This window comes from Salmo salar, chromosome 15 (genome assembly GCF_965601325.2).
Source record: "Salmo salar chromosome 15, fSalSal1, whole genome shotgun sequence".
Taxonomy (NCBI): Eukaryota; Metazoa; Chordata; class Actinopteri; order Salmoniformes; family Salmonidae; genus Salmo; species Salmo salar.
Window position 1 is genome coordinate 2,161,925 of NC_138305.1, and position 27,052 is coordinate 2,188,976.

Below are 27,052 nucleotides of genomic sequence, written 5' to 3' on the forward strand. Positions count from 1 at the left end.
GCCTGTCCAGAATGTCGCTAGTTCGGCATGACCGGGGTCATCGTTTTTGGTGACAAAAATAGAAATCTACAATTTTTTGTGAAAATGGTTTTAAAATGTTTTTTTTAGGCCTGTCCAGAATGTCGCTAGTTCGGCATGACCGGGGTCACTGTTTTTGTGTCACGAAAATCAAAAAAAAAAATCAGCAATTTTTTGTGAAAATGGTTTTACATTTTTTTTTTAGGCTTGTCCAGAATGTCACTTTTTTGGCATCGTTTTTAGGGACAATATAGAAATCTGCAATTTTTTGTGAAAATGGTTTTAAAATGTTTTTTTAGGCCTGTCCAGAATGTCTATAGTTCGGCATGACCTGGGTCACTGTTTTTGTGTCATAAAATGAAAAAAAAAAAATCTGAGCTTTTTTTGTGAAAATGGTTCTAAAATGTTTTTTTTTAGGCCTGTCCAAAATGTCGCTAGTTCGGCATGATCGGAGTCATCGTTTTTGGTGACAAAAAAAGAAACTGCAATTTTTTGTGAAAATGGTTTTAAAAATTTTTTTTAGGCCTGTCGAGAATGTCGCTAGTTCGGCATGACCGGGGTCACTGTTTTTGTGTCACGAAAATGAAAAAAAAATATCTGCAATTTTTTGTGAAAAGGGTTTTAAAATGTTTTTTTTAGGCCTGTCCAGAATGTCGCTCGTTAGGCATGACCGGGGTCACTGTTTTTGTGTCACGAAAATGAAAAAAAAATATCTGCAATTTTTTGTGAAAATGGTTTTAAAATGTTTTTTTTTAGGCCTGTCCAGATTGTCGCTAGTTCGGCATGACAGGGGTCACTGTTTTTGTGTCACGAAAATGAAAAAAAAATATCTGCAATTTTTTGTGAAAATGGTTTTAAAATGTTTTTTTTAGGCCTGTCCAGAATGTCGCTCGTTCGGCATGACCGCGGTCACTGTTTTTGTGTCACGAAAATGAAAAAAAAATATCTGCAATTTTTTGTGAAAATGGTTCAAATTTTTTTTTTTAGGCCTGTCCAGAATGTCGCTAGTTCGGCATGACCGGGGTCATCGTTTTTGGTGACAAAAATAGAAATCTACAATTTTTTGTGAAAATGGTTTTAAAATGTTTTTTTTAGGCCTGTCCAGAATGTCGCTAGTTCGGCATGACCGGGGTCACTGTTTTTGTGTCACGAAAATCAAAAAAAAAAATCAGCAATTTTTTGTGAAAATGGTTTTACATTTTTTTTTTAGGCCTGTCCAGAATGTCACTTTTTTGGTATGATCGGAGTCATTTTTTTTAGGGTCAATATAGAAATCTGCAATTTTTTGTGAAAATGGTTTTAAAATGTTTTTTTTAGGCCTGTCCAGAATGTCGATAGTTCGGCAAGACCTGGGTCACTGTTTTTGTGTCACGAAAATGAAAAAAAAAAATCAGAGCTTTTTTGGTGAAAATGGTTCTAAAATGTTTTTTTTTAGGCCTGTCCAAAATGTCGCTAGTTCGGCATGATCGGAGTCATCGTTTTTGGTGACAAAAAAAGAAACTGCAATTTTTTGTGAAAATGGTTTTACATTTTTTTTTTTGGCCTGTCCAGAATGTCACTTTTTTGGCATCGTTTTTAGGGACAATATAGAAATCTGCAATTTTTTGTGAAAATGGTTTTAAAATGTTTTTTTTTAGGCCTGTCCAGAATGTCTATAGTTCGGCATGACCTGGGTCACTGTTTTTGTGTCATAAAATGAAAAAAAAAAAATCTGAGCTTTTTTTGTGAAAATGGATCTAAAATGTTTTTTTTTAGGCCTGTCCAAAATGTCGCTAGTTCGGCATGATCGGAGTCATAGTTTTTGGTGACAAAAATAGAAACTGCAATTTTTTGTGGAAATGGTTTGAAATTGTTTTTTTTAGGCCTGTCCAGAATGTCGCTAGTTCGGCATGACCGGGGTCACTGTTTTTGTGTCACGAAAATGAAAAAAAAATATCTGCAATTTTTTGTGAAAATGGTTTAAAAAAAAAAATTTTAGGCCTGTCCAGAATGTCGCTAGTTCGGCATGACCGGGGTCACTGTTTTTGTGTCACGAAAATGAAAAAAAAAAATCTGCAAGTTTTGGTGAAAATGGTTTTAACAATGTTTTTTTTTAGGCCTGTCCAGAATGTCGCTTTTTCGGCATGATCGGAGTCATCGTTTTTAGGGACAAAATAGAAATCTGCAATTTTTTGTGAAAATGGTTTTAAAATGTTTGTTTTTTTCGGCCTGTCCAGAATGTCGCTAGTTTCGGCATGACCCGGGTCACTGTTTTTGTGTCACGAAAATGAAGAAAAAAAAATCTGCAGCATTTTTGGTGAAAATTGTTCTAAAATGTGTTTTTTTAGGCCTGTCCAAAATGTCGCTAGTTCGGCATGATCGGAGTCATCGTTTTTGGTGACAAAAATAGAAATCTACAATTTTTTGTGAAAATGTTTTTAAAATGTTTTTTAGGCCTGTCCAGAATGTCGCTAGTTCGGCATGACCGGGGTCACTGTTTTTGTGTCACGAAAATGAAAAAAAAATATCTGCAATTTTTTGTGAAAATGGTTTTAAAATGTTTTTTTAGGCCTGTCCAGAATGTCGATAGTTCGGCATGATCGTAGTCATCGTTTTTAGGGACAATATAGAAATCTGCAATTTTTTGTGAAAATGGTTTTAAAATGTTTTTTTAGGCCTGTCCAGAATGTCGATAGTTCGGCATGACCAGGGTCACTGTTTTTGTGTCAAAAAATGAAAAAAAAATCTGAGCTTTTTTTGTGAAAATGGTTCTAAAATGTGTTTTTTTAGGCCTGTCCAAAATGTCGCTAGTTCGGCATGATTGGAGTCATCGTTTTCGGTGACAAAAAAAGAAACTGCAATTTTTTGTGGAAATGGTTTTAATTTTTATTTTTAGGCCTGCCCAGAATGTCGCTTGTTCGGCATGATCGGAATCATCGTTTTTAGGGACAAAATAGAAATCTGCAATTTTTTGTGAAAATGGTTTTAAATTTTTTTTTTAGGCCTGTCCAGAATGTCGCTTTTTCGGCATGATCGGAGTCATCGTTTTTAGGGACAAAATAGAAATCTGCAATTTTTTGTGAAAATGGTTTTAAAATGTTTTTTTAGGCCTGTCCAGAATGTCGCTAGTTCGGCATGACCGGGGTCACTGTTTTTGTGTCAAGAAAATGTAAAAAAAATATCTGAGCTTTTTTGTGAAAATGGGTCGAAAATGTTTTTTTTTGGCCTGTCCAAAATGTCGCTAGTTCGGCACGATCGGAGTCTGCGTTTTTGGTGACAAAAATAGAAATCTGCAATTTTTTGTGAAAATGGTTTTAAAATGTTTTTTTTAGGCCTGTCCAGAATGTCGCTAGTTCGGCATGACCGGAGTCACTGTTTTTGTGTCACGAAAATGAAAAAAAAAAATCTGCAATTTTTTGTGAAAATGGTTTTAAAGTTTTTTTTTAGGCCTGTCCAGAATGTTGCTTTTTCGGCATGATCGGAGTCATCGTTTTTAGGTACAAAATAGAAATCTGCAATTTTTTGTGAAAATGGTTTTACATTTTTTTTTTAGGCCTGTCCAGAATGTCGCTAGTTCGGCATGACAAGAGTCACTTTATTTGTGTCACGAAAATGAAAAAAAAAATCTGCAATTTTTTGTGAAAATGGTTTTAACCTGTTGGGTCTAGGGGGCAGCATTTGCACGTCTGGATAAAAAAAATGTACCCGATTTAATCTGGTTACTAATCCTACCCAGTAACTAGAATATGCATATACTTATTATATATGGATAGAAAACACTCTAAAGTTTCTAAAACTGTTTGAATGGTGTCTGTGAGTATAACAGAACTCATTTGGCAGGCAAAACCCTGAGACATTTTCTGACAGGAAGTGGATACCTGATGTGTTGTATTGACTTTAAACCTATCCCATTGAAAAACACAGGGGCTGAGGAATATTTTGGCACTTCCTATTGCTTCCACTAGATGTCACCAGCCTTTACAAAGTGTTTTGAGTCTTCTGGAGGGAGATCTGACCGAACAAGAGCCATGGAACGATGATGTCCCATTAGACACCTGGCGCGCGAGTTCATGTTGGGTACCCTCGTTCCAATACGTTATAAAAGAGTATGCATTCGTCCACCTTGAATATTATTCATGTTCTGGTTAAAAAAGGCCCTAATGATTTATGCTATACAACGTTTGACATGTTTGAACGAACGGAAATATATTTTTTCCCCTCGTTCATGACGAGAAGTCCGGCTGGCTTACATCATGTGCTAACGAGACGGAGATTTTTGGACATAAATGATGAGCTTTTTTGAACAAAACTACATTCGTTATGGACCTGTGATACCTGGAAGTGACATCTGATGAAGAGAATCAAAGGTAATGGATTATTTACATAGTATTTTCGATTTTAGATCTCCCCAACATGACGTCTAGTCTGTATCGCAACGCGTATTTTTCTGGGCGCAGTGCTCAGATTATTGCAAAGTGTGATTTCCCAGTAAGGTTATTTTTAAATCTGGCAAGTTTATTGCGTTCAAGAGATGTAAATCTATAATTCTTTAAATGACAATATAATATTTTACCAATGTTTTCTAATTTTAATTATTTAATTTGTTACGCTGACTTGACTGCCGGTTATTGGAGGGAAACGATTTCCTCAACATCAATGCCATAGTAAAACGCTGTTTTTGGATATAAATATGAACTTGATAGAACTAAAAATGCATGCATTGTCTAACATAATGTCCTAGGAGTGTCATCTGATGGAGATTGTAAAAGGTTAGTGCATCATTTTAGCTGGTTTTCATGGTTTTGGTGACCCTGTCTTTAACTTGACAAAACATTACACACAACTCTTGTAAATGTACTGTCCTAACATACTCTAAATTTATGCTTTCGCCGTAAAACCTTTTTGAAATCGTAAAACGTGGTTAGATTAAGGAGATGTTTATCTTTCAAATGGTGTAAAATAGTTGTATTTTTGAAAAATTTGAATTTTGACATTTATTTGGATTCAAATTTGCCGCTCTTGAAATGCACCTGCTGTTGATGGAGTGCACCACGGGTGGCACGCTAGCGTCCCACCTAGCCCCAAGAGGTTAAAATGTTTTTTAGGCCTGTCCAGAATGTCGCTAGTTCGGCATGACCGGGGTCACTGTTTTTGTGTCACGAAAATGAAAAAAAAATCTGCAATTTTTTGTGAAAATGGTTATAAAATGTTTTTTTTAGGCCTATCCAAAATGTCGCTAGTTCGGCATGATCGGAGTCATCGTTTTTGGTAACAAAAATAGAAATCTGCAATTTTTTGTGAAAATGGTTTTAAAATGTTTTTTTTTTAGTTCTGTCCAGAATGTCGCTGGTTCGGCATGACCGGAGTCACTTTTTTTGTGTCACGAAAATGAAAAAAAAAATCTGCAATTTTTTGTGAAAATGGTTTTGATTTTTTTTTTTAGGCCTGTCCAGAATGTCGCTTCTTTGGCATGATCGGAGTCATCGTTTTTCGGGACAAAATAGAAATCTGCAATTTTTTGTGAAAATGGTTCTAAAGATTTTTTTTAGGCCTGTCCAGAATGTCGCTAGTTCGGCATGATCGGAGTCTGCGTTTTTGGTGACAAAAATAGAAATCTGCAATTTTTTGTGAAAATGGATTTTAAATGTTTTTTTAGGCCTGTCCAGAATGTCGATAGTTCTGCATGACCGGAGTCACTTTTTTTGTGTCACGAAAATGAAAAAAAAAAATCTGCAATTTTTGGTGAAAATTGTTTTAAAATGTTTTTTTTTAGGCCTGTCCAGAATGTAGCTAGTTCGGCATGACGGGAGTCACTATTTTTGTGTCACGAAAATAAAAATAAAAAAATCTGCGCTTTGTTGTGAAAATGGTTCTAAAATGTTGTTTTTTTAGGCCTCGTTTTAGTCATCGTTTTTGGTGAAAAAAATAGAAATCTGCAATTTTTGGTGAAAATGGTTTTAAAATGTTTTTTTAGGCCTGTCCAGAATGTCGCTAGTTCTGCATGATCGGAGTCATTGTTTTTTGTGACAAAAATAGAAATCTGCAATCTTTTGTGAAAATGCGTTTAAAATGTTGTTTTTTTAGGCCTGTCCAGAATGTCGCTAGTTCGGCATGACTGGAGTCACTATTTTTGTGTCAAAAAATGAAAAAAAAAAATCCGAGCTTTTTTTGTGAAAATGGTTCTAAAATGTTTTTTTTTAGGCCTGTCCAAAATGTCCCTTGTTCGGCATGATCGGAGTAATCGTTTTTGGTGACAAAAATAGAAATCTGCAATTTTTTGTGAAAATGGTTTTAAAATGTTTTTTTTAGGCCTGTCCAGAATGTCGCTAGTTCGGCATGACCGGAGTGACTGTTTTTGTGTCACGAAAATGAAAAAAAAAATCTGCAATTTTTTGTGAAAATGGTTCTAAAATGTTTTTTTAGGCCTGTCCAGAATGTTGCTTTTTCGGCATGATTGGAGTCATCGTTTTTAGGTACAAAATAGAAATCTGCAATTTTTTGTGAAAATGGTTTTACATTTTTTTTTAGGCCTGTCCAGAATGTCGCTAGTTCAGCATGACCAGAGTCACTTTATTTGTGTCACGAAAATGAAAAAAAAATCTGCAATTTTTTGTGAAAATGGTTTTAAAATGTTTTTTCGGCCTGTCCAGAATGTCGCTAGTTCGGCATGACCGGGGTCACTGTTTTTGTGTCACGAAAATGAAAAAAAAATATCTGCAATTTTTTGTGAAAATGGTTCTAAAATGTTTTTTTAGGCCTGTCCAAAATGTCGCTAGTTCGGCATGATCGGAGTCATCGTTTTTGGTGACAAAAATAGAAATCTACAACTTTTTGTGAAAATGTTTTTTAAATGTTTTATTAGGCCTGTCCATAATGTCGATAGTTCGGCATGACCGGGGTGACTGTTTTTGTGTCAAAAAATGAAGAAAAAAAATCTGAGCTTTTTTGTGAAAATGGTTTTAAAGTTTTTTTTTAGGCCTGTCCAGAATGTGGCTTTTTCGGCATGATCGGAGTCATCGTTTTTAGGTACAAAATAGAAATCTGCAATTTTTTGTGAAAATGGTTTTACATTTTTTTTTTAGGCCTGTCCAGAATGTCGCTAGTTCGGCATGACCGGGGTGACTGTTTTTGTGTCAAAAAATGAAAAAAAAAAATCAGCAATTTTTGGTGAAAATGGTTCTAAAATGTTTTTTTTTTTTAGGCCTATCCAAAATGTCGCTAGTTCGGCATGATCGGAGTCATCGTTTTTGGTAACAAAAATAGAAATCTGCAATTTTTTGTGAAAATGGTTTTAAAATGTTTTTTTTTTTAGGCCTGTCCAGAATGTCGCTGGTTCGGCATGACCGGAGTCACTGTTTTTGTGTCACGAAAATGAAAAAAAAAATCTGCAATTTTTTGTGAAAATGGTTTTGATTTATTTTTTTTGGCCTGTCCAGAATGTCGCTTCTTTGGCATGATCGGAGTCATCGTTTTTAGGGACAAAATAGAAATCTGCAATTTTTTTGTGAAAATGGTTCTAAAATCTTTTTTTAGTCCTGTCCAGAATGTCGCTAGTTCGGCATGATCGGAGTCTGCTTTTTTGGTGACAAAAATAGAAATCTGCAATTTTTTGTGAAAATGTTTTTTAAATGTTTTTTTAGGCCTGTCCAGATTGTCGATAGTTCTGCATGACCGGAGTCACTTTTTTTGTGTCACGAAAATGAAAAAAAAAAATCTGCAATTTTTGGTGAAAATTGTTTTAAAATGTTTTTTTTTAGGCATGTCCAGAATGTAGCTAGTTCGGCATGACGGGAGTCACTATTTTTGTGTCACGAAAATAAAAAAAATAAAAATCTACGCTTTGTTGTGAAAATGGTTCTAAAATGTTGTTTTTTTAGGCCTCGTTTTAGTCATCGTTTTTGGTGAAAAAAATAGAAACCTGCAATTTTTGGTGAAAATGGTTCTAAAATGTTTTTTTTTAGGCATGTCCAGAATGTCGCTAGTTCGTCATGACTGTAGTCACTGTTTTTGTGTCACGAAAATGAAACAAAAAGTGCGCTTTTTTATGAAAATGGTTTTAAAATGTTTTTTTAGGCCTGTCCAGAATGTCGCTAGTTCGGCATAACCGGAGTCACTTTTTTTGTGTCACGAAAATAAAAATAAAATCTGCAATTTTTGGTGAAAATTGTTTTAAAATGTTTTTTTTTAGGCCTGTCCAGAATGTCGCTAGTTCGGCATGATCGGAGTCATTGTTTTTTGTGACAAAAATAGAAATCTGCAATCTTTTGTGAAAATGCGTTTAAAATGTTTTTTTTTAGGCCTGTCCAGAATGTCGCTAGTTCGGCATGACTGGAGTCACTATTTTTGTGTCACGAAAAAAAAATAAAAAAAATATGCGCTTTGTTGTGAAAAAGGTTCTAAAATGTTTTTTTTATGCATGTCCAGAATGTCGCTAGTTCGGCATGGCATGATCGGAGTCATTGTTTTTTGTGACAAAAATAGAAATCTGCAATTTTTTGTGAAATTGCGTTTAAAATGTTTATTTTTAGGCCTGTCCAGAATGTCGCTAGTTCGGCATAACCGGAGTCACTTTTTTTGTGTCACGAAAATAAAAATAAAATCTGCAATTTTTGGTGAAAATTGTTTTAAAATGTTTTTTTTAGGCCTGTCCAGAATGTAGCTAGTTCGGCATGATCGGAGTCATCGTTTTTGGTGAAAAAAATAGAAATCTGCAATTTTTTGTGAAAATGCGTTTAAAATGTTTTTTTTTAGGCCTGTCCAGAATGTCGCTAGTTCGGCATAACCGGAGTAACTTTTTTTGTGTCACGAAAATAAAAATAAAAAATCTGCAATTTTTGGTGAAAATTGTTTTAAATTGTTTTTTTTAGGCCTGTCCAGAATGTCGCTAGTTCGGCATGATCGGAGTCATTGTCTTTCGTGACAAAAATAGAAATCTGCAATCTTTTGTGAAAATGCGTTTAAAATGTTTTTTTTTTAGTCCTGTCCAGAATGTCGCTAGTTCGGCATGATCGGAGTCTGCGTTTTTGGTGACAAAAATAGAAATCTGCAATTTTTTGTGAAATTTTTTTTTAAATGTTTTTTTAGGCCTGTCCAGAATGTCGATAGTTCTGCATGACCGGAGTCACTTTTTTTGTGTCACGAAAATGAAAAAAAAAAATCTGCAATTTTTGGTGAAAATTGTTTTAAAATGTTTTTTTTTTAGGCCTGTCCAGAATGTAGCTAGTTCGGCATGACGGGAGTCACTATTTTTGTGTCACGAAAATAAAAAAAATAAAAATCTACGCTTTGTTGTGAAAATGGTTCTAAAATGTTGTTTTTTTAGGCCTTTTTTTAGTCATCGTTTTTGGTGAAAAAAATAGAAACCTGCAATTTTTGGTGAAAATGGTTCTAAAATGTTTTTTTTTAGGCATGTCCAGAATGTCGCTAGTTCGTCATGACTGTAGTCACTGTTTTTGTGTCACGAAAATGAAAAAAAAAGTGCGCTTTTTTATGAAAATGGTTTTAAAATGTTTTTTTAGGCCTGTCCAGAATGTCGCTAGTTCGGCATGATCGGAGTCATTGTTTTTTGTGACAAAAATAGAAATCTGCAATCTTTTGTGAAAATGCGTTTAAAATGTTGTTTTTTTTAGGCCTGTCCAGAATGTCGCTAGTTCGGCATGACTGGAGTCACTATTTTTGTGTCACGAAAAAAAAATAAAAAAAATATGCGCTTTGTTGTGAAAAAGGTTCTAAAATGTTTTTTTTAGGCATGTCCAGAATGTCGCTAGTTCGGCATGGCATGATCGGAGTCATTGTATTTTGTGACAAAAATAGAAATCTGCAATTTTTTGTGAAATTGCGTTTAAAATGTTTATTTTTAGGCCTGTCCAGAATGTCGCTAGTTCGGCATAACCGGAGTCACTTTTTTTGTGTCACGAAAATAAAAAAAAAAAATCTGCAATTTTTGGTGAAAATTGTTTTAAATTGTTTTTTTTAGGCCTGTCCAGAATGTCGCTAGTTCGGCATGATCGGAGTCATTGTCTTTCGTGACAAAAATAGAAATCTGCAATCTTTTGTGAAAATGCGTTTAAAATGTTTTTTTTTAGGCCTGTCCAGAATGTCGCTAGTTCGGCATGACTGGAGTCACTATTTTTGTGTCACGAAAATAAATTTAAAAAAATATGCGCTTTGTTGTGAAAAAGGTTCTAAAATGTTTTTTTTTAGGCCTGTCCAGAATGTCGCTAGTTCGGCATAACCGGAGTAAATTTTTTTGTGTCACGAAAATAAAAATAAAAAATCTGCAATTTTTCGTGAAAATTGTTTTAAAATGTTTTTTTTAGGCCTGTCCAGAATGTCGCTAGTTCGGCATGACCAGAGTCACTTTTTTTGTGTCACGAAATTGAAAAAAAAAAATCTGTAGTAAAATTGGTAGAGGCAACGCAGGGTATAGGAGCTCAGATATCTAGGTGCCTCTAGCTCCTCCAGTGTGTGGCTATGCGATTGGAGTTGGTGGAATATGTCTTTACCCAACGTCTTCTGCTTGGTTATCTCATCACGTCTCTTCAGGGACTCCAACTGCTCTAGGAACTTGATGGGTTTCAGACTTTCACCGGCGCATCGATCATCGTTGGTGGCATCGGTTAGGAAAATGCTGCCACAAGGTCCGGCTCGCACCATTTCGTCGCTGTCGTCGATCCGGAGTTGACACGAGTCCGCGGCTTCAACGGGGATGTCTTTCTGTCCGAACATGAACTGCTCGTGCCTGAGCGTGAAGTGGTAGCACATAATCTTCCTCCTCACTTCTTCCCAGGTATCGACCGTGATGTCCGTTCCAAATAAACACTCGGGACACTCCTTGGTGTCCATAGCCAGCTGCGGCACCATGGGGTACCGGAGCAATAGCGAAAGGAAGTCCTGTAGCGAATCCAAGGTGAGAGCACGTCATGACATCTCTGCCCAGCTTCGCGTACACACTGACTGCCTCTGACAGTGTAAGCGGTTGATTTGGGGTACCGACTATGGTTTCTCCCTTCTCTACGCCTCGGCACGTGAGCCACACTGTGTACTCGTTCACCTGTTTGTCACAAGGATCTTCCGGTGTCGATGACGACTGCTTGAGCTCCTCAAATGAGTCAAATGAGTCAAATGAGTTGTGAGTCAATCTCTCCCAGTAACCTCGCTCTGCACGCCAAGTCGTACAGGTCACTGTCGTTGTCATTCTCTGCCCTTCCTGATGCTCGAGATCAGAGCCTCTAGTGCTCCCGGGGCTACAGTGTCTGCGATCTGTCTCTGCCCCTCCCATTCCGCTAGACACAACATGAGTCCTATCCATCTGGGGTCTCGTGAGCACGCTGGGTGGTTCACTTCGCTTCTCTTGGAAACAGAGGGCCAAAGTGTCGTTAGTTGGGCAAATGCCGATACTCCAGCGTCACAGATAAACTTCTCTGGCGAGGTTTGTAATACTTCACTAGCCTGCCCTTGTTGTCCAATTGCGCCCTGGTCCTGTAGTCCTCATTGTGGACGGGTTCGAAGAACGCATGTCCTCCGTCACCAGGGAGCCTGGGGATGAACTCAATTTCCAGACATGAATTGAGTATCATGAAACATGAAACTCCCCTCTCACGCCACTCACAGTTCACCATAATGGGCCCCGGCGTCCCATCGTCTGCTACGTCATCTTAGTCTTTTTTGTTGCCACGACCTTTGACGTCTTCGTCTTCTACACTTTCTTCCGATCCGCTCTCGTCGTGATCATCAACCACTCGGGATCCGCTTTCCTCGTCTGCTTGGGCATCGTCTTTGTCGTCTTCATCTTCTACACTTTCTTCCGATCCGCTCTCCTCGTGATCATCAACCCCCTCGGATCCGCTTTCCTTCTCAGAGTCCCCATCCAAGGACTCTCCGCTGCTGTCGGAGACCCCTGGTTCGCTTTCATCGTAGCTCACGACTTCACCTTCCTTACGTCTAGCACAGGACTCCTTGTAGTCGATCAGGTACCAAAACCTCTCTCGCCTAGGTATCAGTTTCCCATCAGAACACCTCTTCCATTCTCGCAGCTGTTTGCCATACCAAAAGTGACCCGCAGAGTCTCGAGCGGGTGCCTCCGTGAAGTCCGCGCGCCCAGACTCCCATCTGTACTTTAACTCGGACACCTTGGTGCAAAATGAACCCGGGTCCCTCTTTGACCACGGTAAGGGTTTCTTCCAGGTTTCAGGGCCTCGAATTCCCTTTGGTAGCAGCGCAGCTTACAGAACTCACTAAGTGAACGGTTGCAACGAACGTGTACCTCCGAACAGTCAATCTCCCCACATTTCACGCTGTCCAGGGGTGTCTTGATGACAGCGTGCACGCCTGCTTCCCCTTGCATCGCTGACACTTTCAATGTCCCTGGGTTCGAATGTAACACCAGGTTCCCGGATGAGTTGACACGAATAACCCCTTTAGACTTTGCGAGCAGAGCGGTCACGTCCTCCCTACTGCAGCAAAGCTTTTTACAGGAGATGAGATACCCGGTGCTACTTGTTTTCAGAACGTCTAAACCTGGGGGTAACGTGTGAGTCCACCGTTGTGTACCGGAGTCAGCTTCGGGCGTGAAGACAGTCACAGTTCGGGATCTGAATGGTCCCGTTGCACCCGCAAACCAGGCCAGTGCCCGCTGCATGTACTTGTAGACCCCGCGTCTTAGGCATTGTATCTCGAGCTCTTTGTGAACCTCTCCCGAGAGCATTCTACATGCTAGGGCCTCGACAAACTCTGAAGCTGAGCATACCTCTTTGTGGTAAATCAGACTCACGTCAACAGGACTGTCCCGCTTGGTGCCATCACCGTGGCCATTGGAACCGTGACATGGGGACGCGTACCACTCTCCGGGCTCGACTATCAGGATTAGGTTGGAGATGGGCACCAGAGCATCACGTCTGAACGTAGCGAGTCCTTTGTTCACCACCTTAGAAGTACCTCTCGTCCAGACCTTTTCGCCAGGGCAAGTCAGCACCTGGGAGCACAGGTCGTCGAATCCTTTCCACTCAGCGGGGTCTCGGATTCGTGCCGTCCTAGAGTCGAGCTCCACACGCCCGAGCACCGGGAGCATTCCTATCACCCGTTTGCCTCGAGAACTAGTCAGCCCCAAAGGAACACTGGCAGGAGGAGCATCACACAGCCACTTTACAGCAGCTACGTGAGAACCCAGGCTCCCTATCGCGTTCAGGTTCTCGGAAAGAGGATATTCCTGCTCCCAGTCCTGATCCTGCGACGCCTCACCGGGGGCCTTGTCCACTGAGTAGCTATCAGTTTTTTCCAAGACCTCTGGTTTGCCTCGTACCCCTCTAAGGGGTCCCGGCCTCCGCTGCGCATGAACATGTCGTTGATCACGGAGCTCTTATTTTTACACTTGATGCGTTCTCGGGAGTCTATCGTATCGGGACCTGGCCACTCGGGGTCCTCTTTCTTCAACACTTCCGTTCTGTACAGAGAGCTGCTCTCTACGACTTTTGCCACAGACTCGAGCTTCTGCACCAATGGCCCCTCGTCCCTCAGGTAAAACAGTGGGGACTCGGACGCGAATGCTATAGTGTAACCGTCTACCACCATGGTGCCAGGGTATCGGTTGACACCGTAGGACCTGCTCGCTAACCGCATGAACGACCAATCACCCAGACTGCTCCTGACCTTACTCGGGAAACACTCTACCTTCTCAAACTCAAACACGGGGCCCAGCGTACTTGAGTAGGCTCACAAGAGGAGCTGTTCTTCGTCTCCGCGAGGCAACAGCTCGCACCCTTCCCAGAGTTTGGAGGCCTGTACGGGCGAGGGGTTGCAACACCTCGACAGCAGAGGCGCCAGCCTATGATCCTGAGCGCACAGGAAGGCCCCGATAGTGTTTGCCCTCAGCCTCTGTGAGTGGAACGGCTCATCCGCGCCCCTCGTCCACACCGATGATCCTGTGTCTAGTGAGCGTGATCAACTTGCACATGGGGAAGCAGTTTACCCTGCAGCTTTCCGCCAAATGGCTCAGGAGAGCGTAGACTGGAGACAGCTCGCCCCTGCCGTGCACGGTGAACTCGTAGTCAAGCATCACGTCTCCTACGGCCATGCCGGCACGCACGGGTGAACTGATCTGTAGAACCAGGTCAGACAGGCGCTCACATCAAAGTTCCTCTTGGCGCCCCGTGTGACAGAGACCCTGGCGCAGTGTCCCAGTAGCACTGCCTCGTCTAAGCACGCCTCGTAAACGGAGCCGCATTCGCCTGGAGCCCTGTCTGCCCTAACCATGGAGTAGTGATTCGGGTAACACTTGACTGTGAGGTTGAGATTGTATTCCGACAGGGGGTAGGAGAGCATGTCTTCGTCACTCTCGTCCCAATCGGTTTCTTTCGCTATCTCGATAGAAGGGAAGAACTCTCCATCTCCTATGGTGGACAGGGCCACTGAGGAGCCGAGCTTTTGCCTTTGCAACCTAAGCCAAGATCTTTTGTACAGAGGCCGTTTACAGCCAGGGTCTCCAATATCGGGGTCGTCGACGGCCACGTCGAACAGGCGCTGTTGTACCTTCCTGCGACAGGTCTTGAAGAGACGAAAGAGTTTATGTTCCTCGTAGCATCTCGCGTCCTCGCTACATATGGCCTGCTCCATCCTTGACATCTCCACGACTATACCCCCATCGGCAAAGGAACCCGAGTCGACTTTGGCCCTGCCGGTCTTGGGAGAGTAATTGAGTTGAAAGAAGCAGTCGTTGTTATCGAGTAACCGCGTTTGCAGGGAGCTGGGTCTTTTCTCTGGTACAATGACACAGAAGTCATCGGTAAGCAATGTAGGTTCCCCTGCCCAGCTGGATTGGGGTACAACTCCGTTCGTGTTCGGGATCTTCAACATAGCTCTGCTGTGTCCATGCTTGGAGTTGAAGACCCCGCAAGCCCTCAATATTCTCAGGTTAACCAGCCCCATAGTCCGTATCCCGATCGTGATCCACTTGAAACTTGCTTTGCAACCTTGCCCGCGCCCAAACAGGACCAAATGTCCCGTTCTCTGTCCAGTCCTGGGAACGGTGCCGATGACTGTGGATATGTTTGCTATGACTCAATCTTCATCGTCCGTGTCATCCTCGGCTTCACCATCAGAGCTACAGCACTCGCTGTCTTCCTCACGGGTGTAGTTACTTTCCTCCTCACCTGTGTCTTTGCTTTCCTCATCCTCATCTCCCTGACAGTCCTCCCAATCGTAATCTTCGGTGTCTCCCTGGCTGGAGTCCTCGCTGTCCTGTCTTTTCTCGCTTTCCTCCCCGTTGCTATCCCAGTTGCTGTCATCCTTGCTATCTTTTCGGATTCGCAATATCTCACCTTCCAGCTCCTCGCACATTACCTCCTCTGCACCCAAAAGTTCCAAGTCCACAAGATCGGAGTGGACTCTTGGGTTCGCAGACACGATCTTTCTGAGTTCTGACAAGATCGAAAGGGATTTCACAGTCAACCTGAAACAGCTCTTATCCGAGGCGACGAATGATTCCTTCAGACACAGGTAGGACAAAAGCAGAGTCTGAGCCTCTCTCAGGCTCAGGGTGGACATGAACGAAAGCTGAACGGGACTGCTAGCGAGCTCTGATGGGGAGACACTTAGTTGCCTGAAGACATTGAACGCGTACATGATGGCGACACAGCCCGCGAAACGTAACACCCTCGGTTCGACTATGTCCATTGTTTCAGGCAACAGGCATACCAATTGATTGAAGATGTGACTGCTTGACCTAAACCCTCTCGGTAGGACCCTTTCATATGCCGAGTGTCTTGTGACGTGTAGCGTCTGCACCTCGCTTTTCAAACCTTCTTTCCCCAGGTGACCGTCTTCCTCAACCCGGCAAAGGCTGCAGTGGATCACGACAGGAGGCATGCCCGGGATACCCCTCTCAACTCTAAACAGACAGCGATCACACGGGAACCATTCCGTTATATAGCCGCTCGATGACACACCTAGGACATTATGTTATACAATACATGCATGTTTTGTTCAATCAAGTTCATATTTATATCAAAAACCAGCTTTTTACATTAGCATGTGACGTTCAGAACTAGCATACCCCCCGCAAACTTCCGGCGAATTCACTAAAAATTTACTAAATTACTCACGATAAACGTTCACAAAAAGCATAACAATTATTTTAAGAATTATAGATACAGAACTCATCTATGCACTCGATATGTCCGATTTTAAAATAACTTTTCGGTGAAAGCACATTTTGCAATATTCTAAGTAGATAGCCCGGCATCACAGGGCTAGCTATTTAGACACCCAGCAAGTTTAGCCTTCACCAAAATCAGATTTACTATTACAAAAGTTTGATTACCTTTCCTGTTCTTCGTCAGAATGCACTCCCAGGACTTCTACTTCAATAACAAATGTTGGTTTGGTCCAAAATAATCCATAGTTATGTTCCAACAGCGGCGTTTTGTTCGTGCGTTCAGGACACTATCCGAATGGTAAATAAGGGTCACGCGCACAGCGCATTTCGTGACAAAAGATTTCTAAATATTTCATTACCATACTTCGAAGCATGTCAACCGCTGTTTAAAATCAATTTTTATGCCATTTTTCTCGTAAAAAAGCGATAATATTCCGACCGGGAATCTGCAATTAGGTAAACAGCCGAAAGAAAATACAGCATGGGGTCGACTCGGGCACGCGCCTAATTCCTTTGTCCTCTGATCGGCCACTTGGAAAAGGCGATTATGTGTTTCAGCCTGGGGCTGCCTCGACATCGTTCAGCTTTTTCCCGGGCTCTGAGAGACTATTGGAGCCGTAGGAAGTGTCACGTTACAGCTAAGATCCTGACTCTTCAATAAACAGAGGCAAGAACAACAACACCTTGTCAGACAGGCCACTTCCTGCATGAAATCTTCTCAGGTTTTTGCCTGCCATATGAGTTCTGTTATACTCACAGACACCATTCAAACAGTTTTAGAAACTTTAGGGTGTTTTCTATCCAAAGCCAATAATTATATGCATATTCTAGTTACTGGGCAGGAGTAGTAACCAGATTAAATCAGGTACGTTTTTTATCCTGCCGTGTAAATACTGCCCCCTAGCCCTAACAGGTTAACTGAACCGTCCCTCGGTCTCCCTTTGTCATCATGCTAGCCATAGTCTTGTGTACGATCACCACAGCGTCTCTCAATAGGTGTCTCAACCCCACAACGTCCTGGTTCTCTGCAAGAATAGAGAACCCCGAGGGGAGTCTGGTCATGTCTCTCAAAGACGCTAAGTCCTCGTGATTATAGTGGCTAAGGGGGCTCGAGTGTCGATCTGTGAGAGGCTCGAGTTTAATCTCCCGGGGGATGCATATATCTGGTAGAGCCGAGCCTGACTCTAGAGGGTCCAGGTCTCTCATATCAAAGCATTTGCCTTGATCAGGCAGAACACATTTAAGTCTGAACTGGATGCCCAACATGCTGTCCCCTATAGCCAGAGCGCACAGTGTGCGGACTATCTCCTCTCGGCAGCCTTCGTCAAAGATCAGACATATATCAGTCTTCAACGAGGAGACCAAGCTGTAGAGAGATACATCATCTATCGTGTAGATGTAGCCCGATAGCACCTTCAGGCCTCGAATGTCACGCTCCTTGACCTTGTAACGCGTCTGCCAGTTTGAACACAAGCCTGCCGCGGTACCTTGTGAGTCTGAGCGTCGACAGATCACCAGGGAAGGAAGGGCTGGCTCTCCGCCACCTTGTATCCTAAACGCCACGTCTGAGAACACGGATAGGGTCTCCTCAAAGACAGCAAATGCAGTCTCGCCAAACGACAGTTTCCTGGGGAGAGTGAGGTCTGTGTAATTCTCGATTTGGACGATATGTCCTCTGCTGTCAGCGGTTGTGAACATACCCGGGCCGGTCCGCACCCTGTACACGTTATTGGATATCCTCTTACATCTAGACGTTCCGCTAGCGGAACACCTGCTCCAATATCCAATGATGGGCGTGGCGTGAAATACAAACTCCTCTAAAATCCGAAAACGTCCATTTTTCAGACATATGACTATTTTACAGCATTTTAAAGACAAGACTCTCGTTAATCTAACCACACTGTCCGATTTCAAAAAGGCTTTACAGCGAAAGCAAAACATTACATTATGTCGGCAGAGTACCCAGCCAGAAATAATCAGACACCCATTTTTCAAGCTAGCATATAATGTCACATAAACCCAGAAGACAGCTAAATGCCGCACTAACCTTTGATGATCTTCATCAGATGACAACCCTAGGACATTATGTTATACAATGCATGCATGTTTTGTTCAATCAAGTTCATATTTATATCAAAAACCAGCTTTTTTACATTAGCATGTGACGTTCAGAACTAGCATACCCCCCGCAAACATCCGGTGAATTTACTAAATTACTCACGGTAAACGTTCACAAAAAACATAACACTTATTTTAAGAATTATAGATACAGAACTCCTCTATGCACTCGATATGTCCGTTTTTAAAATAGCTTTTCGGTGAAAGCACATTTTGCAATATTCTCAGTAGATAGCCCAGCCATCACGGCTAGCTATTTAGACACCGACCAAGTTTAGCCCTGACCAAACTCCGATTTACTATTACAAAAGTTTGATTACCTTTGTTGTCTTCGTCAGAATGCACTCCCAGGACTGCTATTTCAATAACAAATGTTGGTTTGGTCCAAAATAATCCATCGTTATATCCAAATAGCGGCGTTTTGTTCGTGCGTTCCAGACACTATCCGAAGTGCCTTCCTTGTGGCTCAGTTGGTAGAGCATGGTGTTTGCAACGCCAGCATGGTGTGTGCAACGCCAGGGTTGTGGGTTCGATTCCCACGGGGGGCCAGTACAAAAAAAATATATAAAAAAAATGCATGAAATGTATGTATTCACTACTGTAAGTTGCTCTGGATAAGTGCGTCTGCTAAATGACTAAAATGTAAAATGTGTAGGTAGGTGTGTGTATATATGTATATATACAGTATGTATAATATAAAAAAAATATAAAAAAATAAATAATAAAAAAAAAAGTGTAAATAAGGGTTACGAGCATGGCACAATTCGTGACAAAATATTTCTAAATATTCCATTACCGTACTTCGAAGCATGTCAACCGCTGTTTAAAATACATTTTTATGCCATTTTTCTCGTAAAAAAGCGATAATATTCCGACCGGGAATCTGCGTTTAGGTAAACAGAGGAAAGAAAACAAAGCATTCTGTCGACGCGGGCACGCGCCTGAGTCTCACAGTACTGTAACCAGCCACTACCCAAACGCGCTACTTTGTTTCAACCAGAGCCTGCAAAGCCACGATTCAGCTTTTTGCCGCCTTCTGAGAGACCATGTGAGCCGTAGGAAGTGTCACGTAACAGCAGAGATCCTCTGTAATGGATAGAGATGGCAAAGAAGGCCAAGAAATGGTCAGACAGGGTACTTCCTGTACAGAATCTTCTCAGGTTTTGGCCTGCCAAATGAGTTCTGTTATACTCACAGACACCATTCAAACAGTTTTAGAAACTTTGGAGTGTTTTCTATCCAAAGCTAATAATTATATGCATATTCTAGTTTCTGGGCAGGAGTAATAATCAGATTAAATCGGGTACGTTTTTTATCCGGCTGTGAAAATACTGCCCCCTATCCATAACAGGTTAAACTGAGCAGTGACATATCAAGAGACCTCTTGAGTTCCCCTTCGTACAAGATCCTGCACCTTATCATGAACCTAGATATCCATTTAGGATCTAACTGGGCGAATACATCACTGTGGGAGCCGAACAAGCACGAGAGTTCATCTTCCGTGAGCCGGATCTTTCGCCATTTGAGAGAGGTGTAGATGTAGAAGATGTACTTATATCACACATACGAACAAGAGATCTCGCACTACACTTTTTTGGCCTCATCGCAAGGATAGAGTCGTATACAGCACTACCGGGCACGCTTGTATCAATGCAATGGCCAGCGTGAAGGAAACCCTTTCGCTCTGGAAGAGGGCTGACACCTTTGATCATTCTCTCCCCTTGAGAGACGTTGACCAGAGTGGTTAAAGATATCTTCTCAAAATACGACAAAGTCTTCAGGGCCGAGGCGATGTCCTTTGCGAGGCCGGACACAGCTCTGTCGACCTGTCCCCTGGACTCTGTAAAGGAAGACACGGTGAAATCAATGGAACAAGGCTCTGTGACATATGAACATGAGAGTGAGAAGAAGCAAGAGTTCCACGACATCAGTATGAGTTCAGAATATTCCCTAGATGATTCACCTAGGAACCCGCTTAGAGTTATACGTTTTGGAAATAGCGACAGTGAAGAGAGCATGTCAATAGCATGCTCCGACCAGGGCAACGACCACGATTACTACTATGACCACGACAATGACGAGGACACTCCTGGAGCGATGCAGATGCACGTTCCGTCGTGGAGAGTTACAAAGTGGACCTCGGGAGACCTAGATAGAGAAAAGCCGCACGGAGGAGGACGTGGTGTTCGATCGACCGGTTCCAAACGTAGATGCATGCGATGCGAAGCTTATGACTCTCACTGTAAGGCAGCAGCTGAGAACTACAGACGGACCCTCGCCAGCTATACCAAGACAGTGTCTGAGCTTATGATAGGCTTCAAGAAGGTCCTGGAAAGGTACCCCGAGCTTAGAGTCGATTCGAGTGACGACCATCTCCACTACATGGTGCAGGCTGCACTGGGGCGTAACAACCTCGTACAGGAGATGGTTCGCCTGGCTGCAAAGAGACAAGCTATAGATGTTGTCAAAACAGAGTCTGGTCTTGAAGATGGTAAATGTAACAGTGACATTGTTGCCGTACACGAAGCCCTCAACACGTGCTACACCGACAGCGAGACGCTCAGGATGATCCTGCAACGCTACACCAATCTGTACGTTCGATACATAGAGGTGTGGAGAGAGATGTGTTCCAAGGTGTCAAAGGACATCACGGTGATGGAGTTCATCAACCTGACGCAGGACAGGCCTGGGTTAAGCCACGGCGAGCCTTGGTCTGAGGCAAAGGCCTATGTGGCTCGCATGCTACCCAAGGTGGGTTCTATCACCCCAAGGGTCGTGGGAGAAGCTTGCGCCCGGGCACTGAAGAATATAGATTACAACCTCTCGAAAGTGCCTAGGGACTTTGAGAAACGTAAAGGGCTCGTTGACGCCGCGATACAGGACATCCGCAGTCGGTTAGACAGCAGTTCAGCAGCGTGGAGTTGGGACTCATGCATGACCGACCTACACTTTGACATCCGCAGCGACCTCACGGTGCTCGAGGACCTGGTCGGAGTCGGGGAGATCTCTGTGAAGACTCTGCTTTACGAGAGGTCTATGCTTGTCTCCCAAGTGAGGAAGATGACCAGGAACCAGGGCTCTCTCGAGCTGCAGGTTGGTCAGATACAATCAGAGCTCAGAGACTCGCTATCTCGGTGCTGGTACGCCGAGATGAAAGCTTTGCAGTGACCAACCCTGCCGGCTACGAGGCAATGTTGGAGCGGCGTGTGTAGGTACTAATCTAGCATTTGTATCCAGGATAGGGCTCCTAAAGAATGGATTCAGATTGCGATTACCTGCTCTACAGCAGAGGAGAAGATACCCGCGATGGGGACGATGTCGACTACGAGTCATGTCTACACTGTTGCGATTATTCGAGTCAAGCAAAGTCAATACGATGTAACGACATACACAATAGCCAAAAGTAACATTCCAAGTGGCGCTGACCGGGCGCATGGTACCTTACGTGGAGGTGTTGGAAGCTAGCGACCAGGCAACACGGGTCAGATGTGCATAATTTGAAACCTCTGAGACTCCCGTTTTCTATGTAAACAATAGCACGGTTATATCCCTACAAGGTGCGATACACATGCAGGACGTATCGCCGAACGGCACATGGCTATCTGCAAAGGACACGTGTATCCACTCGGTACTGAGGTTGAGGCTCGTGGGTCTGATCTGCACACATATGCCAGAACTAAACAGAATAGTCCTTGAACAAAAAAACGACGATGGGCTACTGTATCTGGCAAACAAGTGGCTGTTGAACAAAAACAACATGAACGAAGTCATAGAGTTATTCGGACCCTTTGTCTGTGACACAATGCTGGCTCCGGTGCTTCATGAAATCCTTCGTTCAGATTGGATCGAAGAGCGCAAGGAATTAGCCGATAACAACAACGAGCTGAAGCTAGGATGGGCCCAGGAGTTTTATGATTGGACCAGTGTCATGAAGAACAAGACCGGGTCATGGTATTCGCTTACCATGGAACATGTCCGATCAACCACAAAAATGCTCACAGTTACAGATTGGTAACGGTCATCTTGGACAAGATGAGATGGTGCGGCTACACTCCTTGGTCCGCTGTGCAGGCAGTGCGCAGCTCTGAAGGTCGCATTAGCAAACTCACCTGTGTCCAATGTAAGAGTCGACTCCTGGCATCGTGTGTGTTTCTCATGGAGTGCGCCGCTGGTACTGTATTTAACCATTACCAGGACTTGCATGGAAGAGAAGATGCTTGTTCTTTTTCAACTCATTATATTGTATAGGCCTAATATACAGTACATCTTAGTAGTGTGCTAATATGATACTCAATGCATTCTCACTGAACGACTGCACATTATAAACATTTTCAAAACAGGTCAGTGGCCACAACAAAAGACTGGCCTCAGGATCATGTGATTACCAGATTTTTTTGTTGTTGTCTCGTAACAAAAAGAGAAAACAGAACAGAAAATCACAGTATCCATAAAACAATCTTCTGTTGTGAGGCTCTCTGGGTCTCTCAAGCCACTATCATCTTATTTTTTTTATGTTGTTTTATTTATCTGTTGTCATCCTATTGTTTTACAGTAAAGTGTATTGTGATTTTAAACACGCTTTCAATAAAGTTTTATTTGATTGATCTGTACACAATTTGTGTGGTTCAGTGGTATTTCATTCAAGTTTCGTCAGCAGGGGACCTTTGAACGTATCAACCCTAACTTTCAGAGCGATCATTTGTTCTGTAGTGATCAGAGTGTAGTTTCTCAGTTGACCAGATGAGGGCAGTAGGACACAACTCTTCAAATAGGAGGTCTGGCATTCAAGATGGGGAGAAGAAACCATTCAGAATCTCTTCAAATCAGACATTTTAATATTTCTACTACCTGATTTGAGGAAGGGGTAAACAAAATTGAATTGATAAAGCATGAAAGAAGAATTAGGTTTTCAGGAATTTGCTTTTTATTGTAAAAAAAGGTTGACCCTTATTTGGTTGTCATTGCAAAAAAGGACGATCTCTTAACTAAGTGCTTCCTATTTGGCCTGTACTTTCTAGAGGACCTGCGACCAAATGCTGGGCTCATACTGTTTCTCTCATACCCCAAAATGAGAGAAACATGCTGTGTACAGTGCCTTCAGAAAGTATACACTCCCCTTAACTTTTTCCACATTTTGTTGTGTTACAGACTGAATTCAAAATGGATACAATTTAGATAATGTCAAAGTGGAGTTATGTTTTCATTAGTATTATTATATATTTTTTACAAATTAATTAAAAATGAAAAGCTGAAATGTCTTGAGTCAATAAGTATTCAACCCCATTGTTATGGCAAGACTAAATAGGTTTAGGAGTAAAAATGTGCTAACAAGTCACGTCATAAGTTGCATGGACTGACTCTGTGTGCAATATGTGTTTAACATGATTTTTTGACTACCTCATCTCTGCACCCCACACATATAATTATTTGTAAGGTCCCTCAGTCAAGCAGTGTATTTCAAACACAGATTCAACAACAAAGACCAGGAAGTTTTTCCAATGCCTTGCAAAGAAGGGCACCAAGATACAGGTGTCCTAACTCAGTTGCTGGAGAGGAAAGAAACCACTCAGTCCACCGCTTCTACCATGAGGCCAATGGTTAATTTAAAACAGTTACATTTTAATGGTAATTTTCAACGCTTAATCTAGCCAACTAAGCTTCGACTGTCAACTTTCAGTTGCGGCTGAACAGTTTGTTTGTGTGTTTAGTTCTGCCTGTAAACACGCTGGATGATTCAGAATCCATTGAAGAGCTTGAACGATTCATAGACGAGAGATTACTTACGAACTCAAAGAAACATGTCGCTGGTTTCGGGGGACTCAAGCATTGCTAAGGACAACCAACCTAATCAACAAAACAAACCAAAACCAGGTTGGCCAATTGGTATCAACGATGGAACCAAACCATCCCCTAGTAAGAGGGAGCGTGTGGCGAGTGGGGAGAGGTTTACTGATATGGATGTTGACTTGTTAAAATCCATCAATGAAAGACTTGCTAAACTTGGATATATTACGAGAGGACATCAATGCATTATGTGCCAGTCTAGAATTCAGCCAACGTCAGATTGATGATCTAAGGAAAGAGAACACAGAGCTGAAAGGTACTGTAGACTCTATTCATAGCAAGGTGGAGGTGGTGCAAAGGGAGAACAAACAACTTAAAGAAACCTTGCTTGATGTACAGTGACGATCAATGCGGGACAATCTAATATTTTCAGGGATACCGGAGAATGACAACAGCAAAGGCTGTGAGGACACAGTCCGAGACTTTATGTCAACTCAACTAAAACTGCCCACTGATGTTGTGCATAATGTCACTTTCTCCAGAGTCCATAGAATAGGTAAGGCCTCTGGAAATAGGCCACAGGCTATTATTGCATGAAGAACATGGGCAGAGAACTTGAACCACTGATTTTGGAATGAATGTACACTTCCCCACTGAGATCAATGAAAGGAGGAAAAAAACTGTATCCCATCATGAAGGAAAAGCGTTGCCTGAATTAACGAGTCTCCATGGTGATGGATAAACTTTATATCAGTGGGCAATTGTATCGGGACTCTAGAGTAACTCCCTGGCTATTTTAATTTCATGTTCAAATTTGAGTTTGTGTGTTGTAGTGTATCATGACAACTTCAACTATAACAAATACATGTTCTATTGATTTCCACTTGACAATGAAAGGGTTGCATATAGCTCAGGTTAATGTATGTAGCCTTCCTAACAAAATACATGAGGTTTTTAACTTGGTCAACATAAATAATATTCATATTTTGGCTTTGACCGAAACGCATTTAGATGCATCTGTAAATGATGGGCAAATGAACATTCATGGATATAGTCTACTGAGAAGGGACAGGAATAGGAATGGTGGTGGTGTAGCTGTCACGTCCTGACCAGTATAAAGGTTATTTGTTATGGTAGTTTGGTCAGGACGTGGCAGAGGGTATTTGTTTTATGTGGTTCGGGGTGGTGGTTTATTTAGTAGGGCGTTTGATTTATTATTTCCGGGTTTTTGGTCTATGTTCTATGTTTTGGTATTTCTATGTTCTTTCTGGTTTGTTCTATTTCTATGTTTAGGTTAATGGGGGGTTGGACTCTCAATTGGAGGCAGGTGCTTTCTCGTTGCCTCTGATTGAGAGTCCTATATATGGGTAATTGTTTGGTGTAGTGTTTGTGGGAGATTGTTTCTTGTTTTGCATGTGTGAGCCTTACAAGACTGTTTTGTTGATCGTTTGTTCTTCTTTTGTTATTTTGGTGTTTTCTTGGTTCAAATAAATATCAAGATGAGCATCCACATTCCTGCTGCGTTTTGGTCCTCCATTCCAGACGACAACCGTGACAGTAGCACTGTATATTCAGAATCATATGCCTTTTAAGACGAGGGATGATCTTAATGTATGTCAGGTAGAGGCTCTATGGGCTCAAGTACATCTGCCTCACCAGGCACCCATATTGGTAGGATGTGTGTATAGATCTCCTAGCTCTAAGGTGTCCTATCTGGATGACTTATGTACTGGGTTTGACCAGGCCACAGATAGCAACAGAGATGTATTTATCTTGGGTGATTTTAATATTAATTGGAAGGATCACAATAATTTGAATAGAACAAAATTTATGAGATATGCTGAGAACTGTGGTTTGAAACAAATGGTTAATGATACTACTAGATCATCAATTAAGTTGGGTCATCGTTCAGACATGCATTGATCTGATTTTCAGTAATATACCATTGCAATGCTTAAAAGCCAGATCAATGCCAGTGGGCTAGACAGACCATAATATTGTGACCATAACCATGAACACCAAGGTTCCAAAGAAACCCCCTAGGATTCTGGTCAAGAGAAATGTTGAAACATTTAATCAGGAGCTATTTCTAAATGATTTGGCTGCTATACCCTGGGAGCTGATTTATCTTGAGGATGATTTAAATCACACTACAGAATGTTTTATTGATTTGCTCACTGAGGTAATAGACCATCATGCCCCAGTAAGAAAGAGTACAGTTGGTGCTCATCCATCTCCATGAATTGATGATGAACTGGGTGAGGCTTTTTCTCAAAGAAATATGGCAAAAGTCTTAGCAGCCAAGTCAAAATTAGAAATTGATTAACAGAATTATAGAACATTGTGTAATTATGCAGTTAAATTTAATCGAAAGAAAAAAAAGTTATTTTACAACAATGTTTTTATTGATTGTAAAAATTATTCTAAAAAGGTATGGAACACAGTTAAGGGCTTACTTGGTACATCTATCTCATCATGCCCATCTAGTGTGGAGGTTGACGGGAGAATAATAACAAAGCCAGTTGATATTGCCAATCATTTTGCAGATTTTTTTACAAAGAAAATTAATTTACTGAGCAACAATGTAAACATACATTCTTCCAAACAAGCTATTGTCCAATGGATTGATGATCATATTATGAGCAACAAGGTCTGCTCTTTTAGTCTGCAAACGGTGTCAGTGGAGGAGGTGTTAAACCTATTGATGGTAAATCTACAGGTTATGATCTTATGGACAATTTTTTGCTTCGCTGTGCTGCTCCCCAGATTGCAGTTCCACTGAGATACATATTTAATTGGTCACTGGAAAAGGGGATGTTTGCAAATGTATGGAAGCATTCGAAACTGTGTCCAATTTCGAAAGACTGCTAAGAACCCATTGCTCCTGCCAATAGTCGACCAATTAGTCTACTCCCTACACTCAGTAAGATATTGGAGGGTATTGTGAGTAGACAAATATGGGAGTACATGGAAAAGTATGATCTGATTACAGCCAATCAGCAT